The sequence below is a fragment of the Marmota monax genome, unplaced genomic scaffold (assembly GCF_021218885.2).
Source record: "Marmota monax isolate L192 unplaced genomic scaffold, Marmota_monax_Labrador192_F-V1.1 WCK01_AAM20220418_F8-fsc00002, whole genome shotgun sequence".
NCBI lineage: Eukaryota > Metazoa > Chordata > Mammalia > Rodentia > Sciuridae > Marmota > Marmota monax.
This window is the reverse complement of record NW_026693571.1, coordinates 114,457-139,477: the sequence shown is the minus strand read 5'-3', so window position 1 is coordinate 139,477 and position 25,021 is coordinate 114,457.

The window sequence follows — 25,021 nt, the reverse complement described above, 5'->3', positions numbered from 1 at the left end:
ACTGATGGTTTCTTTTGCTGAGAAAAAGCTATTCAGTTTGAATCTATTCCATTTATTGATTCTTGATTTTATTTCTTGTGCTTTAGGAGTCTTTTAAAGGGAATAGAGGCATATTCTGACATGATGAAGATTTGGGCCTACTTTTTCTTCTCTTACGTGCAGGGTCTCTGGTCTAATTCCTAGGTCCTTGATCCACTTTGAGTTGAATTTTGTGCATGGTGAAAAATAGGATTAATTTCATTTTGCTGCATATGAAATTTTAGTTTTCCCAGCACCATTTTTTGAAGAGGCTATCTTTTCTCCAATGTATGCATTTGGCACATTTGTCTAGTATGAGATAACTGTATTTATGTGGGTTTGTCTCTGCATCCTCTATTGTGCATCATTGGTCTTTAAGTCTTTTTGTGTGTGTCAATATCAAGCCATTTTTGTTATTATAGTTATGTAGTATAGTTTAATGTCTGGTATTGAGATTCCGCCTGCATCACTATTCTTCCTAAAGATTGCTTTGGCTATTCTGTGTCTCATATTTTTCCAAATAAATTTCATGATTGCTTTCTTCTATTTCTATGAGGAAAATCATTGGGATTTTGATTGGAATTGCATTAAATCTGTATAGTAATTTGGGTAATATGTCCATTTTGGCAATATTAATTCTGTGTATCCAAGGAAAGGGGAGATCTTTACATGTTCTAAGGTCTTATTTAATTTCTTTCTTTAGCATCTATAGTTTTCATTGTAGAAATATTTTATCTCTTTCATTAATTCCCATTTTGGGGGGGGCTACTGTTAATGGGTAGTTTTTCTAATTTCTTTTTCAGAGGATTTGTCACTGATGTACAGAAATCTATTGATTTATAGGTATTGATCTTATATCCTGCCACTTTGCTGAATTCATTCAAGTCTACGAAGAATAGGACGAGTGCTATATGTAAACTCTTCTCCCAAAATTTTCTTCAAACTTTTCAAATAAACATTTATTATTTTTATGGAATAACCCAACTGGCTTACAAATATTAACATATATGGACACTATTATATGAAGTTAATTTTTCCATTTAATAGTCAATAATTAAAAAAAAATTTAAAAAGTCAATTACACATTTTATTCCATTTATTTTATTCTTTTCTCTTTTTTATTTTGTACTAGGGATTGAACCCAGCAGCGCTTAACCACTCAGCCACATCCCCAGCCCTCTTTATATTTTATTTTGAAGCATGACTGTGTCAAGTTGCTGAGAATGGCTTTAAACTCACAATCCTCTTGCCTCACTTTTGAGCCACTGGGATTATAGGCATTCATTGTATTCTTAACACCTGACTAGAAACAAGGAGAATGTGTCAATATATGAATGATGAAATCACAAACCCCAGGGCACTCACCACCTCTGCATCTATCAATTCCAGATTCCCAACAATTTACTCAACTTTACTTCCTTCTTCCTGGTCTTATTCAAAGAATAAACACATTAATAAAAAAATGAAAATACAGTAAAAATAATGGAGTCTAGTTCGATATGAAAAAAATGTATTGCTGCAGAATCACTAGAGAATGACGCAGCACAGGAACTCTGAATATCAAAGGAGAAGGCAGAAAAGAAGGGGCAGAAGACATTGAAAAGATGATCAAACTCACTGAAGTAATGATGGGCAGGCCTGGGAGGGTGGGTCTTCAAAGCCCAGCATCATAGAGAATGTGGATTTGAAGTTCTCAGAAAATATACTAATGTTATTAAAGCCTTATGAAAGTGGATGACAAATGAAAGAGAGAGAATTTTATAATAAAATACAAGGCTGGGGACAAGTCTGCAGGGAATGCGTACATTAGACAGATGGAGCTGCCAGAGAGGGGACTCTAGAACAGCAATGGCATTCCTCCCCCACCTCATCCTTGGTTTTGAAATGGTAGAAGGGCTTTTGAGGTAGGGAAAGCACATGCCAGGCCAGTAAACCCTGAAAATATATGATGTTCAAAGGAATAACAATTAGCATTTCAAGTGGAATTTAAAGAAATATAACTGAAAAGAAAATATTCATCTAAGAGTCTTTATGTGCCAAGAAATATAATTTGGATGCTATTTGCACTACAAACAGCAGTGGAAATACAAATTGAAAATAAAATACCTACCACTTTTGGTTATAAATCATATTGTATTAAATTGTTGTGAAAATAAGATTTTTACAATAATTATTGTGCAAAATTCTCTGTTTGAATCATTATTTTTACTACTAATGAAATCAAGACAAGGCAGAACCACTACTATTAAAGGATGCACTGTGGCTGTTTTACAAATAGTGCTGATTATAGTACCTGTATTTTTTTATAGTAGGAGCTTCTTGTGACAAACAGCTCCTGCTTGCTGAACTTAAGAGTTCACAAAGATATCATGATAGCTGCAGTCCTTTCAGGGATAAGGCTCACAATTTTGGTCTAAGTACTATTTTTTAACCAAAGGAGCAAGAGTAATATCTCCTCTTGAAGATCATCAAGCTAATGATTTATTTCCATCAAAGATCATATTCTGCTTTGAAAAAAGTAAAACTGAATCTATTTCCAAACTAATGGGAGAAATAAGAGGCTATTTTTGTGGGAGCGAGAGAAACTCTAAGTATTAGGCATCTAAGACACTTCCTTGGGTAGCACCTTGATAAGTCCAAGAGACACAAAAAAGAAAGGAAGGAAATGACAATGGAAAGAATGAAAAGGACATGACAGTGACACAGTAGCATCTGTGTTAAATGTTTTCAGAAAATATGCAAAGCAGTGGCAGAGTTAGAAAATCAATTGAAAAGATATATATATATATATATATATATATATATATATATATATATATATATATATATATATATATATATATATATATATATTAACCAGGAAGTGTAAATGAAGATAAGCTAATGCAGGGCTTCACCCTGAGATGGAGTACTTTAGGTTAACCTCATGTTCTGAAACCAATCATTGTGTGTGAGGCTTCCAAAAAGGACAGAATACTGTTTAACAACTCACTGTGTCCCACAATGCTATACTCTCTATCCCTACAACAACAGAACCCATCAATTCCTGCTCCCATGTTTTGTGTTGCCATGAATGCTTGCTACAGTTTGCATCTGGAATGTCGTCTCAAGACCCACATGCTAAGAGGCTTTGTCCTCAGCTGGGCACTGTTAGGAAGTCATAGAACCTTTGAGAGGTGAAGTTTGGTGAGAATAAGTTAGGCTTTTTGAAGATATGCTCTTAAGTAGGATATTGCAACCTCAAAACTGTCCTTTCTCTCTTTGCTTCCAAGTCAACATGAGGTAAGTAAACTTGTGCCACAACACACTTTGTGCCATTGTATACTGTGCTGCCAGAGTCCCAAAGCAATAGGGCCAAGTGACCATGAAGTGAAACCTCTGAACCTTTGAGCCAAATAAGCTTTTCTTCTTTTCAGGTTGATTATTTCAGATTTTTTCACAGTAATGGAAACCTGACTAATATTCTCCCTAGCTCCTGTCTCACTATTCTTGTCCTTTACTTATTTTACATAATTTAATAACTTCTCATTAAATTTTGATAAAGCAAATGAAGAATTTTAGAATCAATCCTCATACCCTACACCAGGCACAGTTCTCTTAAGCAGTCAATGTCCAATAAATTTTTATGTGATAAATGAGGGAATAAAGAAATGACTAGATGAATAATATAGTAGTAATGAGAATCAAATTTGAATAAAAATGCAGATATGTTCTTAAACAATAGATCCAATATGAAATAGCTTGGACATGGTGTGTGGAAGGCTGACCTGACTGAATAGCAAACCCCAGTTTTCTAGACAAGTATTTTGTTAATATTTTTTCCTTTTGTGTTAATTTAAGAAACCAAAATGACAACTATAAAATTGACTTGCATCTATATTTTTCTGAATGCTTTTAGTCTGTTCTTTATGTTCACCTTGGCTGAAAATTTCACAACTTTTATCATCAGTTGAGAAAAGAGAGGACACATAATATGCAAATGGAATTTTCAAGTTAAAAGTAAATTACTAACTGCCGCAGTCTGGCTGGGCACACAATCACAAGCCACCACACAGCTTGTAGATTCAAACAGCAACTCTTTATTCCCGAACTCACACCAGCCGTCTACAATCACGTTCTGGGGAAATCCACGTTCTCTGCCCAAATCCACGTTCTCTGCCCAAATCCACCTCCACTGGGCTTCTATCTCCAAAATATACTGTCTGAATCCCGTGAGAACTCAAGGGGAACTCAGGCAGCAGGATACACCCTATTCCCAGCAGGAATAATCTTAAACCTTAAACCTGGAACCTAAACTGGGAACGCCCTAAACACGATTATCTTAAAACCGGGAACACCCTAATCTGCCTTGGTCCTTGAGCAAGGTCACGTACATTCAATGTCACTGCAACATGGGGTACGCTGGCAAGGAAATTGTCATACCTACTTGGCTAATGGCTCCCAGCAACTAACTTGCAATGCATTGTGCAAAACAAGGTTCCACAGGAAAGCAGAAAAAAATGGAGGGAGAACCAAGTCATTCTAAGGTATATGGAAGACAGGACATCTGCACACAGTAGTCACAGTGTGTCCCCACTGAGGACCATGTCAGCATCAGAAACAGCACCATCAGTCACAGTACATTACTGCTGTTGACTTGAACATTATAACTTTTTTTTAAGTGCTGACTCTGAAGCAGTTATTTGGCTAACCTCTGAAAATCTAAGCATAAATAAAGCTCCATTCAAGTCCTCCTTTTAAATCAACTGTATTACAAAGGGCATTATGGAGGCTTTCTGTTTTTTAAAAAAAAAAAAACTTACTTGAAAAGCAGTGTAGAGGATGAAAAGTTGCGTTCACTTTCAGTGTGGCTTTTACAAAATGTCACTCTAATATTGTGGCTGGGAGAAGAACAGTTACTATATGCACATTGATACACTTGGATCCACATCCCAATTCTGCCTTTGAGATTCCATACTAAAGGCAGAAAATGCAGGGACCTGGCTTCCAAGGAAGGCTGGAGTCTGCAGTGCACACACTGTCTGAATTTATTTCCTGGAAAGTCCTGGGAGAAGACAGGAAAAGGTATCAAAAAATCTGTGAAATGCTGTTTCCTCATCAATGAGAAATGCTTTGTTCACCTTGTTAATATATAAAATGTGCTAGTATTTAAGCAGATGTGTCCCCTTCTTCCTAGTCCTAGAATTAGAAACCACTGTCCAAGTTCCCTTATTTCCAGGATGGTTTAAACTTCACCAGCATCATTAAACCAGCCATACTCATAATACTCATAAACACTTGCTTTTAGAAAGCAGTTCATCCCCTAGTCCCTTTCACTACTCTTCAAGCATAGCAACAGAAACACGGGAACCCACTTGCATGGCCCTGGAATAATAAAAGCCCAGGGCTAATGTGGTTATAGGAAACAGGGTACTAAGTGCCTGGGATTGACCTGTTCTTATCATCTCTGTTGTTTAAAGAACTGCATCAGTAGAATATTGGTGAAATAAAGCATTTCTAAAATACAATATTAAGTTGGAGGGTTTTTTTTTTTTTGTATTTTTTTAGTTGTTGACAACCCTTTATTTTATTTATTTTTATGCAGTGCTGAGAATCGAACCCAGTGCATCACACATGCCAGGCAAGTGTACTTCCACTGAACCACAGCCCCAGCCCAAGTTGTATATTTTTAGTTCTTAGTTATACCTCCTGCTGGAAATATTAAACCAAGAAAGAAGACCAGTTTCCTTTACTCAGCAGAAGGTGAATAGCTCAGGTTTCTCAATACTACTCTGTTCCCAATTAGGAGGAACACATTTTATAAGACATTTGGAAATCTAGTGTTTGCTTGCAAAGAGGTTGTAAACAGAGAAAAAGCTAGAAAAAAAAAGATTTCCAGTGGCATCAAGACTGTATATATAAAATAATGTATGCATATTCAAAACGATGGTAGAAACATTGCAAATAAAAAGTCCATGTAACTTAATATATGGCCATAAATCTATTTTCTGGAAAATAAATGAGGTTCCCATATTTGACAAATTATACAAAAGAATAAAATATGAGGTATTTAGCATTATAAAATGTAAAGGAGTGTTTAATGGTTTGCACATCTTATGGGCAACCTGAAGAAACTAAATGAAGCATTAAACTATACTCATATAGTTTTGAGGACATTTTAACAATTCAGAAATAGCATTTTCCCATTAGCTTTCTCTATACATTAAATATAGTTAACATATAAAATAGGATATTTGGACAAAATTTAGGAAAATTTCTCACTGTGAAATGCTATTCACGAGAGCTTCCAATCACTCCTGCAAGGTAGGCGAGCCTGCGACCCACCGGAAGAAGAGGAGCAGCGGCCTGCTGAGAGGCAGAGCTGCCCCCCACCCCCCGCGCCTGCCAGGTAGGCGGAACTGTGACCACCGACAGAAAAGGCCCAGTGGCCCGCGGAGGGGCAGAGTTTCCAATCACTCCTGCAAGGTAGGCGGGCCTGCGACCCACCGGAAGAAGAGGAGCAGCAGCCTGCTGAGAGGCAGAGCTACCCCTTCCCCCCGCACCTGCAAGGTAGAGGGAACTGTGACCACCATCAGAACAGGCCAGACCTGCAACTGACAGACAGAACAGGCCCAGTGGCCTGAGGAAGGGTAGAGCCGCTCCCCCCCGTGCCTGCAAGGTAGGCGGACCTGCGACCCACCGGCAGAACAGCCCCAGAGGCCTGCAGAGGGGCAGTGCCGCTGCCTGCGCCTGCAAAGTAGGCAGAACTGCGGCCACCAACAGAACAAGCCTAGTGGCCCGCAGAGGGACAGAGCCGCCACCCGCGCCTGCAAAGTAGGCGGACCTGCTACTGACCGACAGAGCAGGCCCAGCGGCCTGCCGGCGTGGTAGGCACATTGCCCCAATTGGAGGAGGGGCAGAGCCGCCGCCCGCGCCTGTGAGGGAGACTTTGCAAATATACAAGACCAATATAAATATATACGGGGAAAATTCAATAGCACAACAGTTTCACCAAGTAGAACGGAATGCGAACAGTATGAAGAGACAAGGAAAGAAAGGACCACAAGCAATGCAGGTCAACTCAATGTTAGAAGAGGTAATAGCTGCAGCAGATAGAATGTCAGATAAAGAATTCAGGATATACATGCTTCAGATGATCTGGAGTCTCAAGGAAGACATCAGACAGCAAAATCAGACAATGAAAGATCACTTCAATAATGAATTACATAAAGAAATCCAAGAAGCAAAAGATCAACTATACACGGAGATAGAGGTTATAAAAAACAAACAAACAGAAATCCTAGAAATGCAGGAAGCAATAAATCAACTTAAAAACTCAATTGAGAATACTACCAGCAGAGTAGAACACTTAGAAGATAGAACATCAGACAATGAAGATAAAGTATTTCAACTTGAAAAGAACATAGACAGCTCAGCAAGACTGTTAAGAAACCATGAGCAGAACATCCAAGAAATATGGGATAACATCAAGAGACCAAATTTAAGAGTCATTGGGATACAGGAAGGGACAGAGTTTCAAACCAAAGGAATGAGCAATCTATTCAATGAAATAATACGAGAAAACTTCCCAGACTTGAAGAATGAGACAGAATCCCAAATCCTAGAAGCCTACAGGACGCCGAATGTGCAAAATCATAAGAGACCCACACCTAGACACATTATAATGAAGATGCCCAACATACAGAATAAGGAGAGAATTTTAAAAGCTACAAGAGAAAGGAAGCAGATCACATTTAGGGGTAAGCCAATCAGGATAACAGCTGATCTTTCAACACAGACTCTGAAAGCTAGAAGATCCTGGAATAACATATTTCAAACACTGAAAGAAAATGGGTTCCAACCAAGAATTGTGTTTCCAGCGAAATTAAGCTTCAGGATGGAAGATGAAATTAAAACCTTCCACGATAAACAAAAGTTAAAAGAATTTGCAGCTAAAAAACCATCTCTTCAAAACATCCTTGGCAAAACATTACAGGAAGAGGAAATGGAAAATAACAATGAAAACCAACAGTGGGAGGTAGGACAGTAAAGGGGAGAAAATAATGAAAGAGGAAAACAAACCATGTTTAGTAACATAAATAAACAAATAAGGCTGGAAGAACAACCCATATCTCAATAATAACCCTAAATGTTAATGGCTTAAACTCACCAATCAAGAGACACAGGCTAGTAGAATGGATCACAAAACAAGACCCAACAATATGCTGCCTACAGGAGATGCATTTGATAGGAAAAGACATACATAGGCTGAAGGTGAAAGGTTGGGAAAAATCATATCACTCATATGGACTTCGGAAACAAGCAGGAGTGTCCATACTCATATCAAATAAAATAGATTTCAAGCCAAAGTTAATCAAAAGGGATAAAGAGGGACACTACATACTGCTTAAGGGAACCATACACCAACAAGACATAACAATCATAAATATATATGCCCCAAACAATGGTGCAGATATGTTCATGAAACAAACTCTTCTCAAGTTCAAGAGTCTAATAGACCACCATACAATAATCATGGGAGACTTCAACACACCTCTCTCGCCACTGGACAGATCTTCCAAACAAAAGTTGAATAAGGAAACTATAGAACTCAATAACACAATTAATAACCTAGACTTAATTGACATATATAGAATATACCACCCAACATCAAGCAGTTACACTTTTTTCTCAGCAGCACATGGATCCTTCTCAAAAATAGATCATATATTATGTCACAGGGCAACTCTTAGACAATATAAAGGAGTAGAGACAATACCATGCATCCTATCTGATCATAATGGAATGGAACTGAAAATCAATGATAAAAGAAGGAAGGAAAAAGAATACATCACTTGGAGAATGAACAATAGGTTACTGAATGATCAGTGGGTTATAGAAGACATCAAGGAGGAAATTAAAAAATTCTTAGAGATTAATGAAAACACAGACACAACATATCGGAATCTATGGGACACATTGAAAGCAGTTCTAAGAGGAAAATTCATTGCTTGGAGTTCATTCCTTAAAAAAAGAAAAAAACAACAAATAAATGATCTCATACTTCGTCTCAAAATCCTAGAAAAAGAAGAGCAAAATAACAGCAAAAGAAGTAGAAGGCAAGAAATAATGAAAATCAGAGCTGAAATTAATGAAATCGAAACAAAAGAAACAATTGTAAAAATTTCCAAACTAAAAGTTGGTTCTTTGAAAAAATAAACAAAATCGACAGACCCTTAGCCATGCTAGCAGAGAAGAAGAGAGAGAACTCAAATTACTAGCATACGGGATGAAAAAGGCAATATTACAACAGACACTTCAGAAATACAGAAGATAATCAAAAATTATTTTGAATCCTTATACTCCAATAAATTAGAAGATAGTGAAGGCATCGATAAATTTCTTAAGTCATATGATCTGCCCAGATTGAGTCAGGAAGATATAGAAAACCTAAACAGACCAATATCAATTGAGGAAATAGAAGAAACCATCAAAAGACTACCAACTAAGAAAAGCCCAGGACTGGATGGGTATACAGCAGAGTTTTACAAAACCTTTAAAGAGGAACTAATATCAATACTTTTCAAGCTACTTCAGGAAATAGAAAAAGAGGGAGAACTTCCAAATTCATTCTACGAGGCCAACATCACCTTGATACCTAAACCAGACAAAGACACTTCAAAGAAAGAAAACTACAGACCAATATCTCTAATGAACCTAGATGCAAAAATCCTCAATAAAATTCTGGTGAATCGGATACAAAAACATCAAAAAAATTGTGCACCATGATCAAGTAGGATTCATCCCTGGGATGCAAGGCTGGTTCAATATACGGAAATCAATAAATGTTATTCACCACATCAATAGACTTAAAAATAAGAACCATATGATCATCTCGATAGATGCGGAAAAAGCATTCGCAAAAGTACAGCATCCCTTTATGTTCAAAACTCTAGAAAAACTAGGGATAACAGGAACATACCTCAACATTGTAAAAGCAATCTATGCTAAGCCTCAGGCTAGCATCATTCTGAATGGAGAAAAATTGAAGGCATTCCCTCTAAAATCTGGAACAAGACAGGGATGCCCTCTCTCACCACTTCTGTTCAACATAGTTCTCGAAACACTGGCCAGAGCAATTAGACAGACGAAAGAAATTAAAGGCATCAAAATAGGAAAAGAAGAACTTAAATTATCACTATTTGCAGATGACATGATTCTATACCAAGCAGACCCAAAAGGTTCTACAAAGAAACTATTAGAGCTAATAAATGAATTCAGCAAAGTGGCAGGATATAAAATCAACACGCATAAACCAAAGGCATTCCTGTATATCAGCGACAAATCCTCTGAAATGGAAATGAGGACAACCACTCCATTCACAATATCTTCAAAAAAAATAAAATACTTGGTAATCAACCTAACAAAAGAGGTGAAAGACTTATACAATGAAAACTACAGAACCCTAAAGAGAGAAATAGAAGAAGATCTTAGAAGATGGAAAAATATACCCTGTTCATGGATAGGCAGAACTAACATCATCAAAATGGCGATATTACCAAAAGTTCTCTATAGGTTTAATGCAATGCCAATCAAAATCCCAATGGCATTTCGTGTAGAAATAGAGAAAGCAATCATGAAATTCATATGGAAAAATAAAAGACCCAGAATAGCAAAAACAATGCTAAGCAGGAAGTGTGAATCAGGTGGAATAACGATACCAGACTTCAAACTATACTACAGAGCAATAGTAACAAAAACAGCATGGTACTTGTACCAAAACAGGCGGGTGGACCAATGGTACAGAATAGAGGACACAGAAACCAATCCACAAAACTACAACTATCTTATATTTGATAAAGGGGCTAAAAGCATGCAATGGAGGAAGGATAGCATCTTCAACAAATGGTGCTGGGAAAACTGGAAATCCATATGCAACAAAATGAAACTGAATCCCTTTCTCTCGCCATGCACAAAAGTTAATTCAAAATGGATCAAGGAGCTTGATATCAAATCAGAGACACGCTGTCTGATAGAAGAAAAACTGGCTACGATCTACATACTGTGGGGTCGGGCTCCAAATTCCTCAATAGGACACCCATAGCACAAAAGTTAATAACTAGAATCAACAAATGGGACTTACTCAAACTAAAAAGTTTTTTTTTCTCAGCAAAAGAAACAATAAGAGAGGTAAATAGAAAGCCTACATCCTGGGAACAAATCTTTACTACTCACACTTCAGATAGAGCCCTAATATCCAGAGTATACAAAGAACTCAAAAAATTAGACAATAAGAAAACAAACAACCCAATCAACAAATGGGCCAAGGACCTGAACAGACACTTCTCAGAGGAGGACATACAATCAATCAACAAGTACATGAAAAAATGCTCACCATCTCTAGCAGTCAGAGAAATGCAAATCAAAACCACCCTAAGATACCATCTCACTCCAGTTAGATTGGCAGCCATTATGAAGTCAAACAACAACAAGTGCTGGAGAGGATGTGGGGAAAATGGTACACTTGTACATTGCTGGTGGGACTGCAAATTGGTGCAGCCAATTTGGAAAGCAGTATGGAGATTTCTTGGAAAGCTGGGAATGGAGCCACCATTTGACCCAGCTATTCCCCTTCTTGGTCTATTCCCTAAAGACCTAAAAAGAGCATGTTACAGGGACACTGCTACATCGATGTTCATAGCAGCACAATTCACAATAGCAAGACTGTGGAACCAACCTAGATGCCCTTCAATAGATGAATGGATAAAAAAAAATGTGGCATTTATACACAATGGAGTATTACTCTGCATTAAAAAATGACAAAATCATAGAATTTACAGGGAAATGGATGGCATTAGAGCAGATTATGCTAAGTGAAGCTAGCCAATCCCTAAAAACCAAATGCCAAATGTCTTCTTTGATATAAGGAGAGTAACTAAGAACAGAGTAGGGTCGAAGAGCATGAGAAGAAGATTAACATTAAACAGGGATGAGAGGTGGGAGGGAAAGGGAGAGAGAAGGGAAATTGCATGGAAATGGAAGGAGACCCTCAGAGTTATACAAGAGGAAGTGAGGGGAAAGGGAAAAATAATACAAGGGGGACAAATGAATGTCAGTAGAGGGGGCAGAGAGAGAAGAGGGGAGGGGAGGGGAGGGGAGGGGGGATAGTAGAGGATAGGAAAGGCAGCAGAACACAACAGACACTAGTATGGCAATATGTAAATCAATGGATGTGTAACTGATGTGATTCTGCAATCTGTATATGGGGTAAAAATGGGAGCTCATAACCCACTTGAATCAAAGTGTGAAATATGATATATCAAGAACTATGTAATGTTTTCAACAGCCAACAATAAAAAATTTTTAAAAAAAGAACAAAACAAAGACATAAAACTATAATTCTATACCCTAAAATAGTATCCTTCAAAATTGAAGTAGAAGCCAGGCAAGGTGGTGCATGCCTGTAATTCCAGTAACTGAAGAGCCTGAGGCAGCAGGATCACAAATTTGAGTCCAGCCTCACCAATGTAGAACCCTCAGCTACTTAGTGAGGCCCTGTCTCAAAATAAACGATAAAAAGAACTGGGGATGTAGTTCAGTGGTAAATCAACACTGGGTTCAATCTTACTCAAACAAAAAATTAAAAAGATTTTGTTGCTAGGAGACCTGCTTTGCAAGAAATGCCAAAACAATTTTTTCAGAGATAGGAAAATGATATGTCAGAAACTTGGATCCTCATAAAGAAAGAATGAAGTTTGGAGAATAAATAAGTTAAGGTTAAATAAAAACTTTTATTATCTTATTCTTATCTTACATAACATTTTGTTCTAAATAAGAACTCAATAATGTATTTGAATATATATATATATATATATATATAATATATGTATATATATTGAATATATATATATATGCACATATATGCTTACATAGGATTTTGTGTGAGTGAAATGAATGACAGTAATGATACAGTGGCAGGATGGATGAATTAGAAGTATTTTGTTATTATAAGTATTTTGTTATGTATATTATAAACTCTAGCACAACCACCAAAATATGTAAAACAAAATGAGTATAACTGATATTCTAAGATAGGAAAGAAAATGGAATCATATAAAACTCTCAATTAAAAATGAGCACCCATTATATTATGTACTGTGTGTATGTATGACAACAAATCACACCAGTACATAGAAGTATAATGTACCAATAAAAAAATATGGGGGGCTGGGGATGTGGCTCAAGCGGTAGCGCACTCCCCTGGCATGCATGTGGCCCGGGTTCAATCCTCAGCACCACATACAAACAAAGATGCTGTGTCCGCTGGAAAAAAAATATTAAAATTCTCTCTCTCTCTAAAATAAATAAATATATATATATATATATATATATATATATATATATATATATATATATATATATGGAAAAAAAATGGGTACCCAGTGATGCAACCTAAAATCCCACTGACTCAGGAGGTTGATTCAGGAGAATTGTGAGTTCATAGATAGCCTTGGCAATTTAGGGAAACTCTGTTTCAAAAGAAAAAATTAAAAAGGGATGGGGTTGTGGATCAGTGGTAAAGTGTCCCTGGGTTCAATCCCAGTACTGAAAAAAAAAAATAGAAACCAAAACAAAAAAATCATAAAAAAAAAAGAAATGCTATTCACTGTAAATAATGAAATTTTGCATTTTGTTCAGCATTATGATGCTCCAAAAGGTAGGAAATTTATTTTATTTACCATCTGGATCAGTCTGGGGTGGATTTGGAGAGTGCCTTTGATCAGTGAGGCTCTTCTCAGAGTCCTGATCCATTTATGCTCATATCCTTAGCACCTCACAAAGGACAACGTCCTTTTTTGTGCCATGCATGACATGAACTCATCACTGTCAATTATGTTTGCTTTATTTCCCAGGATATTTAAAGTTTATGCATGACTAATTTGGTTCCAGCAAATGAAAGGCATTCAACGGAAATGCTGCAGGATAAATGTTCCTTGACTTACAATGTGGCTATTTCCCCAATGAATACACTTTGCAGTGAAAAAAATGTGATTTAAAAAGGCACTTAATACACCTCACCCACTTAACACAGTATATCAACTCAAGACACTGAAGAGAGGGTAGCTGTTGGTTCCCCATGAGATGCATGAATGACTGAGCTGGGCTCACTACCATCACTCAGCATCTTTTTGCCTGAGCTGTTAAAAGAATTTGTATTTTGCTGAACATCTGCTTTGTTTCTGGGATGCTACATAACTGACCCCTTCATTAAGCCATCATCTCCCAGTCTTAGGTTAATGTGCTGATTGTCAGCATTTCATATTTGTCCACACAGGTCACTGCTGGAGAATCTGAGCATGTCCCATTTCATCTCCACTGGGGGAGGAATCTGAGGAGCTAGCATCTGGTTTCCTACACATCTTGTTCTAGTTGATCAGGCTGTGTGCCCTAGAGTTGTAAAACTTGTGTGTGAGTTTTGTGAGTCTCCTGGTGAATCACTGAACCTGGAGGTGGTCTTGGAAACTCCTGACACAAGACCTATCAAGTGCAACTTCCAGAGGCAAAGACTCAGAACTAAAGGAGCCTAATACAAGCTCTATCTTGGTGAGAGCCACATACAACAAGCTCTGCATCAGCAACCTTCCTTTCACCTTACATAGATGAGCCTTTCTTTGTATTTTTTTAACCAACAACAGTATGCTTTATTATATATAAACCATCCAATGACAACATAAGTATGCATTTGAAGGATAATAGAAGCAAGGGTTATTATAATCAAAAACATTGCATCACTCAAGTAGAGATAGTTTCTTTTCTTGTTGGTGTGTCTTATATTCATTTAAACTTAACTTTAACATATGCCAGGATCACCTAACCTTGTCAAACAGTTCAGAACTGTTAAATCATAACAGGAAAGACAATTTGGAATGCATGTTATATTTTGATTATTTATTTATTGACTACATATACCAAGTGTTTGAGACACAAAGTTAGGAGCTTAATGTCTGCCAGGAAATATTTATAAAATGCTTTTGTTACTGTTTTTATTTTCTGTTATGGGAATGTCTATATCCACAAGAGACATAAAAGAAGGAATCCTAAATGCTAGCAATCAGACAACTTTTCCTGATTTATGATCAGTTTTAAAAAATCATATAAAGAATACATGTTAAAAAGTGACATCTGTTGGTTCTAAAACACTGGTAGTTATTAACATATCATTTACCTAAAACAAACTTTTTACATTTCGGGTTTTTTTTTTAACAGAAAAAGACCAAAAAAAAAAAAAATACTGGATTTCTTGTGAGCAGACCTAGATGTTACTGTTCTCTGTTTCATTATCCTTATCTATTGCAATCTGAAACATGATTGTGGTGATGATGTATTAAAATGATTACCCTGTCCTAAGAGGATCCTTTCCCTGGATTTATGCACTTTGAGTAACAATCCTGGGGCAGAGGACAGTTCTTGGAATACTTGTACTTCCAGATAACTAGGGCACTTCTATATCTTTCTGAACATGTTGCTCATTTGGGTAGTTCATGGCTTCTCAGAATGACCTATTTTGCTTACAATAAAGTATGCAAATAAATGAGTGCACTGATGTTTTTACTAACTGTAAGATTTTGGTAGACTAGTGTATGCAATGTATGGTAGGACAAATTCTTAGATTTATCCTATACTGTGCTTTTAAGGGCAATGTACTATCACCAAATTTGGTAGCATTTATTAAAAAAAAAAACATTTCAGAGTGGTGGTCCCAGCTTTGCATTAAAAAAAAGTGTTCATTGAAAAATATTTAGCCAGATATTAAAAAATATGTGAAGATAAAACACTGTTTTTCTAATTTTGTGTCTAAAGCTAATCTTATAGTTTTAGTGATCAAATAAATATGGATTTTTTTCTTGGCATTTTAAATTTGAGTTGTCATCTGGTTGACTATAGGCTTAAACAGATAAACATAGGATTACAAAAGAAGAGCCTGGAGGTCCTTAAGACAAATAAGCCAGGGAGAGAGAGAGAGAGAGAGAGAGAGAGAGAGAGAGAGAGAGAGAGAGAGAGAGAGAGAGAGAGAGAGAGAGAAAGCATAATCTTACTCCAAGGTGAAATATTTTAGAAATTGAGAGTAGAATAATAATTACCTGAGCCAGTGAGAGTAGAATTGGGTGTGAGAAAGGTTGTTCAATGGATACAAAGTTATATTTAGTTAAATTTTGATGGAAAAAACCCATTAAATTTAGATGAGAAAAACAAGCTTTAAAGTTCTATTAAAAATACAGTGACTATGATAAAAACTAATGTAGATCTTAAGATAGCTAGAAGAGGGGATTTTGAATGGTTTACCACAAAGACATGATAAATGTTAGAAATGATAGATATGTCAATTACCTTATTTATTTATTGGTACTGGGAATTTAAAACAGGATGCTTAACTATTAAGACACATCCCCAGCCCATTAAATTTACTTATTTATTTTATTTTGAGACAAGATTACAAAAAAAGAGGATGGTTGTCTTTAAGTCTTGCTAAGTTGCTTAGGGCCACACTAAATTGCTGAGGTTGACTTTGAATTTGCTGTCTTTCTGTCTCAGCCTCCCAAGTCACTGGTATTGCAGATGTGTACCACCACACCTAGTAATTACCTTGTTTACAGTGTATATACATGTGTGAAAATATTACACTCTACGTCACAAGTATGTACTTGTCAATATTTTCACATGTCAATAAAAGTAAAATTAAATTTATTTCAAAAGAGCTATTATGAAAAAAAAAAAAGAGCTATTATGTCACTTCAAAAAACAAAGAAAGAAAGAAGAAATGGAGGGAAGAAGACAGAGAAAATAAGAAAGGAAAAAAGGAAGGAACGATTATACAGGTTAACAAAATCTATAATTCTTGGGCAAATCATGCTTTATGATTTGTTGTACACAGGAAAATGGTCACTCTGTCTCCAAATGTCCCTTCATTTCTTCCCTATAGTGTTTGAGGAGCTATTATCATGTTAAAATCTTAATTTTCCCAAGTCTTAAAAGCTTTTAAATCTTCAGAAGGCTTTAGCTGAAATGGGTGGGGCATCTCAGAGTTTAGGGTCTCACATCCATGTGCCCTTCCACAGGTATTCACAGAGTGACCAGCCTGAGCAGGTGATGACTGGGCTACAGGTCCAGGGCAAGCATAGCAGGTACACCTGTTTTCCTAGAGGAGCTTACATTCCAGCATTCTTTATTCTCACCAGAGATCAACTGACACCTCAGAAAACAGCACTCATCTTTGAGATGAGATGACACCTGGGAACATCAGAAGAGTGCTGAGTTCACTATCAGCTAACAGAAAACAGTTCACCTCCCTAATTTACACAAAAGTATGGTGGGTATGTTTTGGATCTGTGCTGAATAATATGGGAGTAAGGTTTTAATTTTTGTAAGAAAAATAAGGTAGAAACTGAAAAAATGAAAATATTTTTCTAGACAGTCTTTCTAGATTTTTCTGACTCCCAGGTATCAACTGAATTATCAGGAAGCCAGTCTCCTGGGCACTGGCTCCCCACGGCTCATGTTCTCTCTGCCACCTTTACTTATAATCCCACATTTGCTTTGTTGCTCATAATCATCAGCTTCAGTTTATGGCTCCTGGAATCCTACTGTGCAAAAATAAATAAATAAATAAATAAATAAATAAATGCACTAAATGAGGAATTGACACATCAAATAATTTAAGCAGAAGAAGACATCTTTCTGCTACCTTCTTCTAAATACAGAATAACTTTTTGTAACATTAATTAAAAGAGGTGTCAAAGATATTCAGTCAAGCATAAGTGAATATGAAACTAAAACTATGCACATGCCACCCAACTATCTATCACCTTTTCTATTACTATGAATAGAGTTAGCTTGAGCTAACTCATAACTGTGTTATTATACACCATAGTTTTATAGCTCATTTATGAGCTATAAAACTATGGTGTATAATAACGCAGTCCTGCATCAGTACATAATGGGAACATGTTCTGAGAAATGTTTCACAGAGTATTCCATCATTGTTCAGACGTCACAGAGTGCATTTACAAAAATAGATGATGTAGGACAATTGTTTGATGTCACCACTTCATGCAATCAAGAGACATGGTAAACATGAGCTGTATGAGGCTGCTGCTGACTTAACACATTATATAGTAAACTTATTAAAATATAAACCAAAAAGCACACACTAATATAATGATAAAATGTATAGTATAGTAATTCTATAATCCAGTAACATAGTGATTATCATTCTTAAGCATTATACTCTTTACATACTTGTATGTGCCACATTTTTATAAGACTGTCAGCACAGTAGGTTGTTTACAGCAGCAACACCACTGATATGTGAGTAATGCATTGTGCTACTCCAGCTACCACATCATTAGGTGATAGGAATTTTTCAGCTGCCTTATAATCCTATGGAACCACCATCATACACATGGTCCATTACAGCCAGAAATGTCTTTTGCGGGCATAATTGTCTGTGATGTAGACACTATCAGTGCAGCTTAAATGCCAACCTGGTCAAAAAGGTTGTAAGTGATTCACAATACTCTTAGGAGCTGCACAATTTTACTTCTTGGATGTATTGATCATATACTTATCTCATCACCACTTTTCAGTCTTTTGTGAATTAAACATCATTCTGTTAACATAGCTATTCTTTTCCTTTCAACAACAATCTGGTGAATTCATTCTAGGAAATATTGAGTATCAACTGCTCCCTATTGTGGTCTAAGAATTAAATTGTAATATGTTCTATACACAGCGAACCACTGCTTTTATAAAAACAAGCGGCTTTCATCTAGAAATGTAATCAGTATTTCATTCACAAGGCTGACCAGTGAGGAGATGCTCTGGGCACAGAAATGGGCTATGAAACATGGTTCTGGGATGCCATGGCTAATGTCTGAGGCAAGTGAAAAGTTACACACAACACAGCACCAGAGACTGAAATGCAACAGATGACTTTTGCTGTGAGGTCAGGCAACACTCCACAGAGGATGAGGCTGCCTTGTTTCTTTCTCCATGAAAGGACTTAGGACTTTAGTAAAGTGTAGTTTAAACAGTTGGAAAGCAGGGGGACATTTCAGGCAGTGGGAATCTCTGCAGGACACTGAGACATGGAAAGAGATGGTGTGACTATGGGAGCAACAGGCACTGGATGAAACTTCACTGTTATTTAAAAAAGAGAGAAAGGAGAAAGTTGAGTCCATGGAGGTAGATTATGGACATATTATAGGGACTCTTGAATACCAAAACAAGAAATGGAAACTGTATCCCATGGCAAGGTGGAGCCATGGGAGTCTTTCAGGCTGGATGGACAAAGGTAGTATTGGTCCTCATGAAAATATCTAGTGGAGGTAAGGACTAAAGATCCTGAGGGCCTTGCAGGGAGCAAGGTAGGGGGAGGGGGTTGTTTATAAAAAGAGAATAGGAAACTGCTTTTAAATATAGTATCAGAAGATGAGATAATGACAATTAAGAATGGGTGGCAACAGAGACCCTTTTATTTGGAATACAATTCTGTGAAGCTGTTGCAGTTCCAAGTTGGGTTAGCTCCTCAAACACAATTACATTTTGTGTTTTGGGGTTAGCTTCTTTCCTAAACAGCTAAAATTATATCAAAGTGGTGTTAACCACTCTTCCTTCTGGGGGAGGATGCAGGCTAGCCTGCTCTCCACCTCCTCTGTGGACTGGGTTCATCACCTAAGCCCTGCAGAGTCTGTCTAGGTGATAAGACAGGCTTTCCAGCTCAGGAGAAACTGTCTTTCCTACTCCAAGTCTCTGCTTGGAAGACATATGGACCAAGCCCTGAGAAGACACTCCAAACAGGACCCCTCAAACCTAATGACTTATAGTTGCCAGAAGCATAGGCCAGAGGCTTGTGAAAGATGAAGGGCCAGTTTAAATAATACCATTTTAAGTAATACTACTTAAAAAAGTAGTATTTAAGAACATGACCCTGCAGAAATAGTCATTTAGCTATGGTAGAAGAATTACAAGTTTATGGTCAGTCTGGGCAATTTAGCAAGACTGACTTAAAATATAAAGGGCTGGGGATGTAACTCAGTGGTGAATCACTAGTGTCCTAGAGTCCACCATCAATACTGGAATTGAAAAAATAAAATAAATAATTAAATGATAAAAAAAAAGATATGTATTATTTAGTGAGTCTGTGAAGTGGCCTCCCTTAACCCTGAGTGAATGTTGAGACCACATGTCCCTTGGGAAAGTCGGACAAAAAATAGTTAAGTGTAGGTCACAAAGACGGGCACAGATTGGGAAGAACTGAGGAAGAGGAGGGTTTCAGGGCTGGGTAACTGTGAGCATCTTCAGTGTCCTTGAATTCTTACGTGGCAACATGTTCTGCCTCCAGCAGTGTCTGGAGGGACTGAGCCATCCCTCAATGGGAGGAGCAGAGCTTCTCTGGAGGAAGCATGTACCGTTAAGCACAGCCTACTCATTCTCTGTACAGTGCAAGCCAAAAAGCCTTCTTGCACATGATAGGTGGACAAAGCAAAGATGCTTTTCATTCAGCAGTGACTGGAATCTATATGTTTGTTTCCAGGCAAATAAAAATATAGAATACTAAAATATATGCAGTGCATTTTTTGCAACAGATTTGCTACTAAAACTATGATTTTAAAAATAAAGGAGAATAATGGCAATAAGTTGTTGGACAAGTGAAATCCAGGCACTTCATCTCTCACAGAAACATTGAACAACTAGAAACACTAAAATAACTTCACAGGAGAGAAAAGAAAATTCAAAAAGCAGCTGAATTTAAAATTATAAGAAATTATTGACATTTATATTGCCCCTGCCCTATCTTGCAGTTTGGGGAAAGCAGCAGCTGGATCCTCAGTTACTTCCACAACCCAGAGACAGCAGAGAAGAATGATTTACAAGTCTGCCTGAGGAATTTGTCTCTGAAGCACCAAACCAGAAATAGCTCAGAATAGGAGAAACCATGGGAAGTAATAGGTAAAATTCATGAAAACCATTCTAATAGAAATTACAGATGCCTAAGGTAGAAGACCACTGACTGAGGAGTATGAATATTTGTGAGCCTCCACTCATGGTTGTTTAAAACTCATAATTTCCATATGTCTCTAGTAATACTACTTAAAATAGCAACCTTCTCATTATATCAAAAGCAAAGCTGTAATTTGTAATGTCTTGAGATTTGTTACCCATCTTAACACATCAAGGTCCCTAGAAAAAGAATAGTTAGACTCAGAGAAATACAAACAAGGTGGAAGCAGCTGCAAATAAGGAGAATTTAGGAAAAAAAGGCACATGCAGGCCCTAAGATGACACACAGGCATGTGAAGGAAGCAAGAGCGACAAAGAGGTAGGGAAGTTATTGCACAAGAATTCTCAGAAGGCACAAGCCTTCAAGCAGACTGGCTAGTGAGGGCTAGTCATTCATGGAACTACTGTGGTGGCTATTTTCTTTAATGTTCAATTATCAATAAGAGATCACAAGACATACAAAGAAACAATAAAACTTGTCTATTCAAAAGAACAAAACAAAGCTCCTGAAATCATATGGTTTTGACTTACTAGAAAACAAAATGTTTTTCTTGTCTTTCTTTCTTTTGACATGCTGAGGTTAAAACACAGGTCCTCATTCATGCTAGGTAAGTATTCTACCACTGAACTACATGCCAAGTCCTTTTGGAATTTTATTTTGATTCAGATGTCACTAAGCTGGCCAGGATAAACTTGAACTTGCAATTAATCTGCATCATCCTATCACATAAACAATGGCTGAAAGAGACCATTATCATTATACCTGCCCTACAAAAAGTGCTGAACAGAGTTCTTCAAGTTGAAATGAAAGGATACTAGAAAGTAACTCAAAGACATACAAAAGTATCAAGTTCTCCGGGAAATGTAAGTACAGGGTGCAATGTCCCTAAAGCAAAGAGGTTTAATGATACATTATGTTCCTGAATGCCCCCTCTCTGTTCCCAAAATACCTCACCTGGTTAAGGGAATAATGAAATCAAGACTGAACTAGAAAGTTTGGATGCATACTATCTCAAAGAACACTGGCTTACTCTTATGCACAATGGGAACTGCAGCACTCCAGTGCTATCTGTAGAAAGCTATTTTCTTGCAAGTAAACTAGGATAGCTGTTCCTTTGGATACTAGTCAGGCTAAGCCTGCTAATGCTGGTGATGCCATTGCTTCTACAGCCTCACAAACAAAACCCTTCTCTGAGTGGGGATAGACATAGAACAGACAGATTTGTGGAAAGGATATATACCACTTGTCCAGCCAGCCACCAATGAACAAAACTCTGAGAGAGAAGAACCATTAGCTGTCAAAGCACTGTGAGAGGCAGAAGTGTTTTCAGTCTGTTAGAACTGAACTCTTCTTGAAGCAGTCACTGATTTCTCACACGCTTTGTCCAATGAACCACATGACTCCCATACTATCCTCAGTGACTTTTTTGGTCTGTTTGCAACGTACCCCACTGCTCTGGCACATTTGGGCTATGAATAAATTGGATATGGATAAATTTAAGAACAGTTATTATTGTAATTTTGATTTATAGCTACAATTAATTTTTCTATAGGATTTGAAAGACAAAAAGTTCTTTAGTGTTCTTTCTGTTTTTTCTCTTTAATCATTTCAAAACCCAGTATTCATTTGAATAGCAATGTACAGATGTTCAAAACTGGAAATAAGTTCATATTTTTTTCTAGTTGTCACATTTGTGCATGTTGAGCACCATTTTTGTTAAACATTTAATTTTCCCATCACTCATTGTCTTGTTTAAAATGAAAAAAACCCTCAATTTCCTGTTCTCCTGAATGAATTTTTATAATCCTAATTTTAACACTCTCTCCTGTGATTCTGCCATCCTCCATTCATGTTGTTTAAAACTCATATCTTAATTTCTTTATGTCTCTAGTAATACTACTTCAGCAACCTTTTAATTATATAAAAAGCAAAGCTGTAGTTTGTAATGTCTTGAGATTTGTTACCTATCTTATTACATATTTAAATTTCCTCTTTTTTTATTTTTTTAAATACATGACAGCAGAATGCATTACAATTCTTATTACTCATAAAGAGCACAATTTTTAATATATCTGTATATAAGGTAGGTTCACACCAATTCATGCCTTCATACATGTACTTTGGGTAATGATGTCCATCACATTCAGCCATCATTGCTAACCCCCACCCCTCTCATCTCCTCCCACCACTCTGCCCTATCTAGAGTTTGTCTCTTTTTTCCATGAGTTCCCTCCCTACTCCACTATGAGTCAATAACCTTGTAACAGAGAAAACATTTGGCATTTGTCTTTTGGGGATTGGCTAACTTCACTTAGCATTATCTTCTCCAACTACATCCATTTACTTGCACATGCCATTATTTTATCCCTCTCCTCACCCCACACCTGAAAACACAGTTCAAATGAGAAAAAAATGATTACATTTGCAAAGCAATGGAGCAGGTACCATGGATACAGAAAATAAACACACTATAGCCTCAGACTTCAGAATTTATGTGAAATAATCAAAAGGTGAACAGAGTGAAAGAGTATAATGCAAGAAATAAAAATAAAAAGTCCTAGGAGTAGAAAAGGGAACATCTAAGCCATTTTTGTGCAAAGGGAAGGGCTTTTGAGCAGTTTAATGTACTGGGGAGAAATGTAGTAGATGGAAGAACAGATCTTCCCAGAGCAGGAATTCATCATGGGAGGTTGGTGCTAAAGAATCAATGGGCCCTGGAGAGTTATCTGTTATTGGGTGGTTGCAGATCAGAGGGCCATTCACTTTCTTTAACCTTTTCAGCTTTGTGAATTTTTAAATTGAGTCCAGCATTTATCTCTATTGTCACTGACACCCATCGTCCAGTGTAAATGGGAACACCTCTCTTAGTTTCATTCTATTTTGTCCAGTTTTGTGGGGAAAAAATCCTAAATCTCTAGAAGTCCAATGGAATATCATGTGATTCTGCCAGAGGAAGAAGAAGGTGTGCTCAATTTGTGGACAATGTGTCAAAATGCATTCTATTGTCATGTATAACTAATTAAAACAAAAAAGAATGAATAATGGCAGTAGCAAGATGAGGAGGAGGAGGAGGAGGGGGAGGGGGGCTAAATCTCTTGATATTTTTGCATCTGGCACCCAAATCCCAGAAACAGGACCATGTGATTGGCAAGCTTTGGGTTTTCCTAAACTACCTGTCTGGATTGAGGTCTTTTTCTTAATTCAATGCAACAAAACTGTATTGAGAAACTATAATGGACCTGACCCCCTAAGAAGCTTGATCCCAGTTCAAATAGTTATCAGAGTCCAGGGGAAGAAACCATATGGACAAGGCAACTGCAGTCCACCATGGTATGTGCCATCAAGAAGACTGTCTGAGGAACAAAGCTAATCCTGCAAGGGATCAAGGACTTCCAATGTGGTAAGGCACATGGTAGGAAGCAGATGAATTAAAGTACATAAAAATGGCTGTATAGAACAGTTGAAGTGTTGCTGCTGATCTGTAAGAGACCAGGCAGTCTTGGAGCTGTACTTGGAACTGGAGAACATGGACCTAAGACAGGTCTCTGACAGTCAGACCAGACTCTGGAGACCTTGGAGAATCTTCTGTGCAACTTCCTGGATGATGTGGAACATGGCTCTGTTTGGGTCATCTGTTCGTTAGCATTAAAATTAGAAACAGGGATGTGTTATGGTGATACACCTAGACCTGAAATAAATTGCATAAATAACTGAACAATCTATCAAGTGAATTTTCCCTCCACCTGTTCCCAAAGGAGAAACATTTGTTTTTCTTTTATTTTGCTTTTTTAGTTTTTTTTGAGGTTATATTTTATTTTTTATTTTGTTTTGTTTTAATTGGTTACACATGACAGTACAATGATCTTGACATATCATACATTTGAATCAGATGAGATATAATTTCTCATTTTTCGGAGTGTACAGTTCGCAGAGTTACATTGGTCATGCAGTCACGTATATACC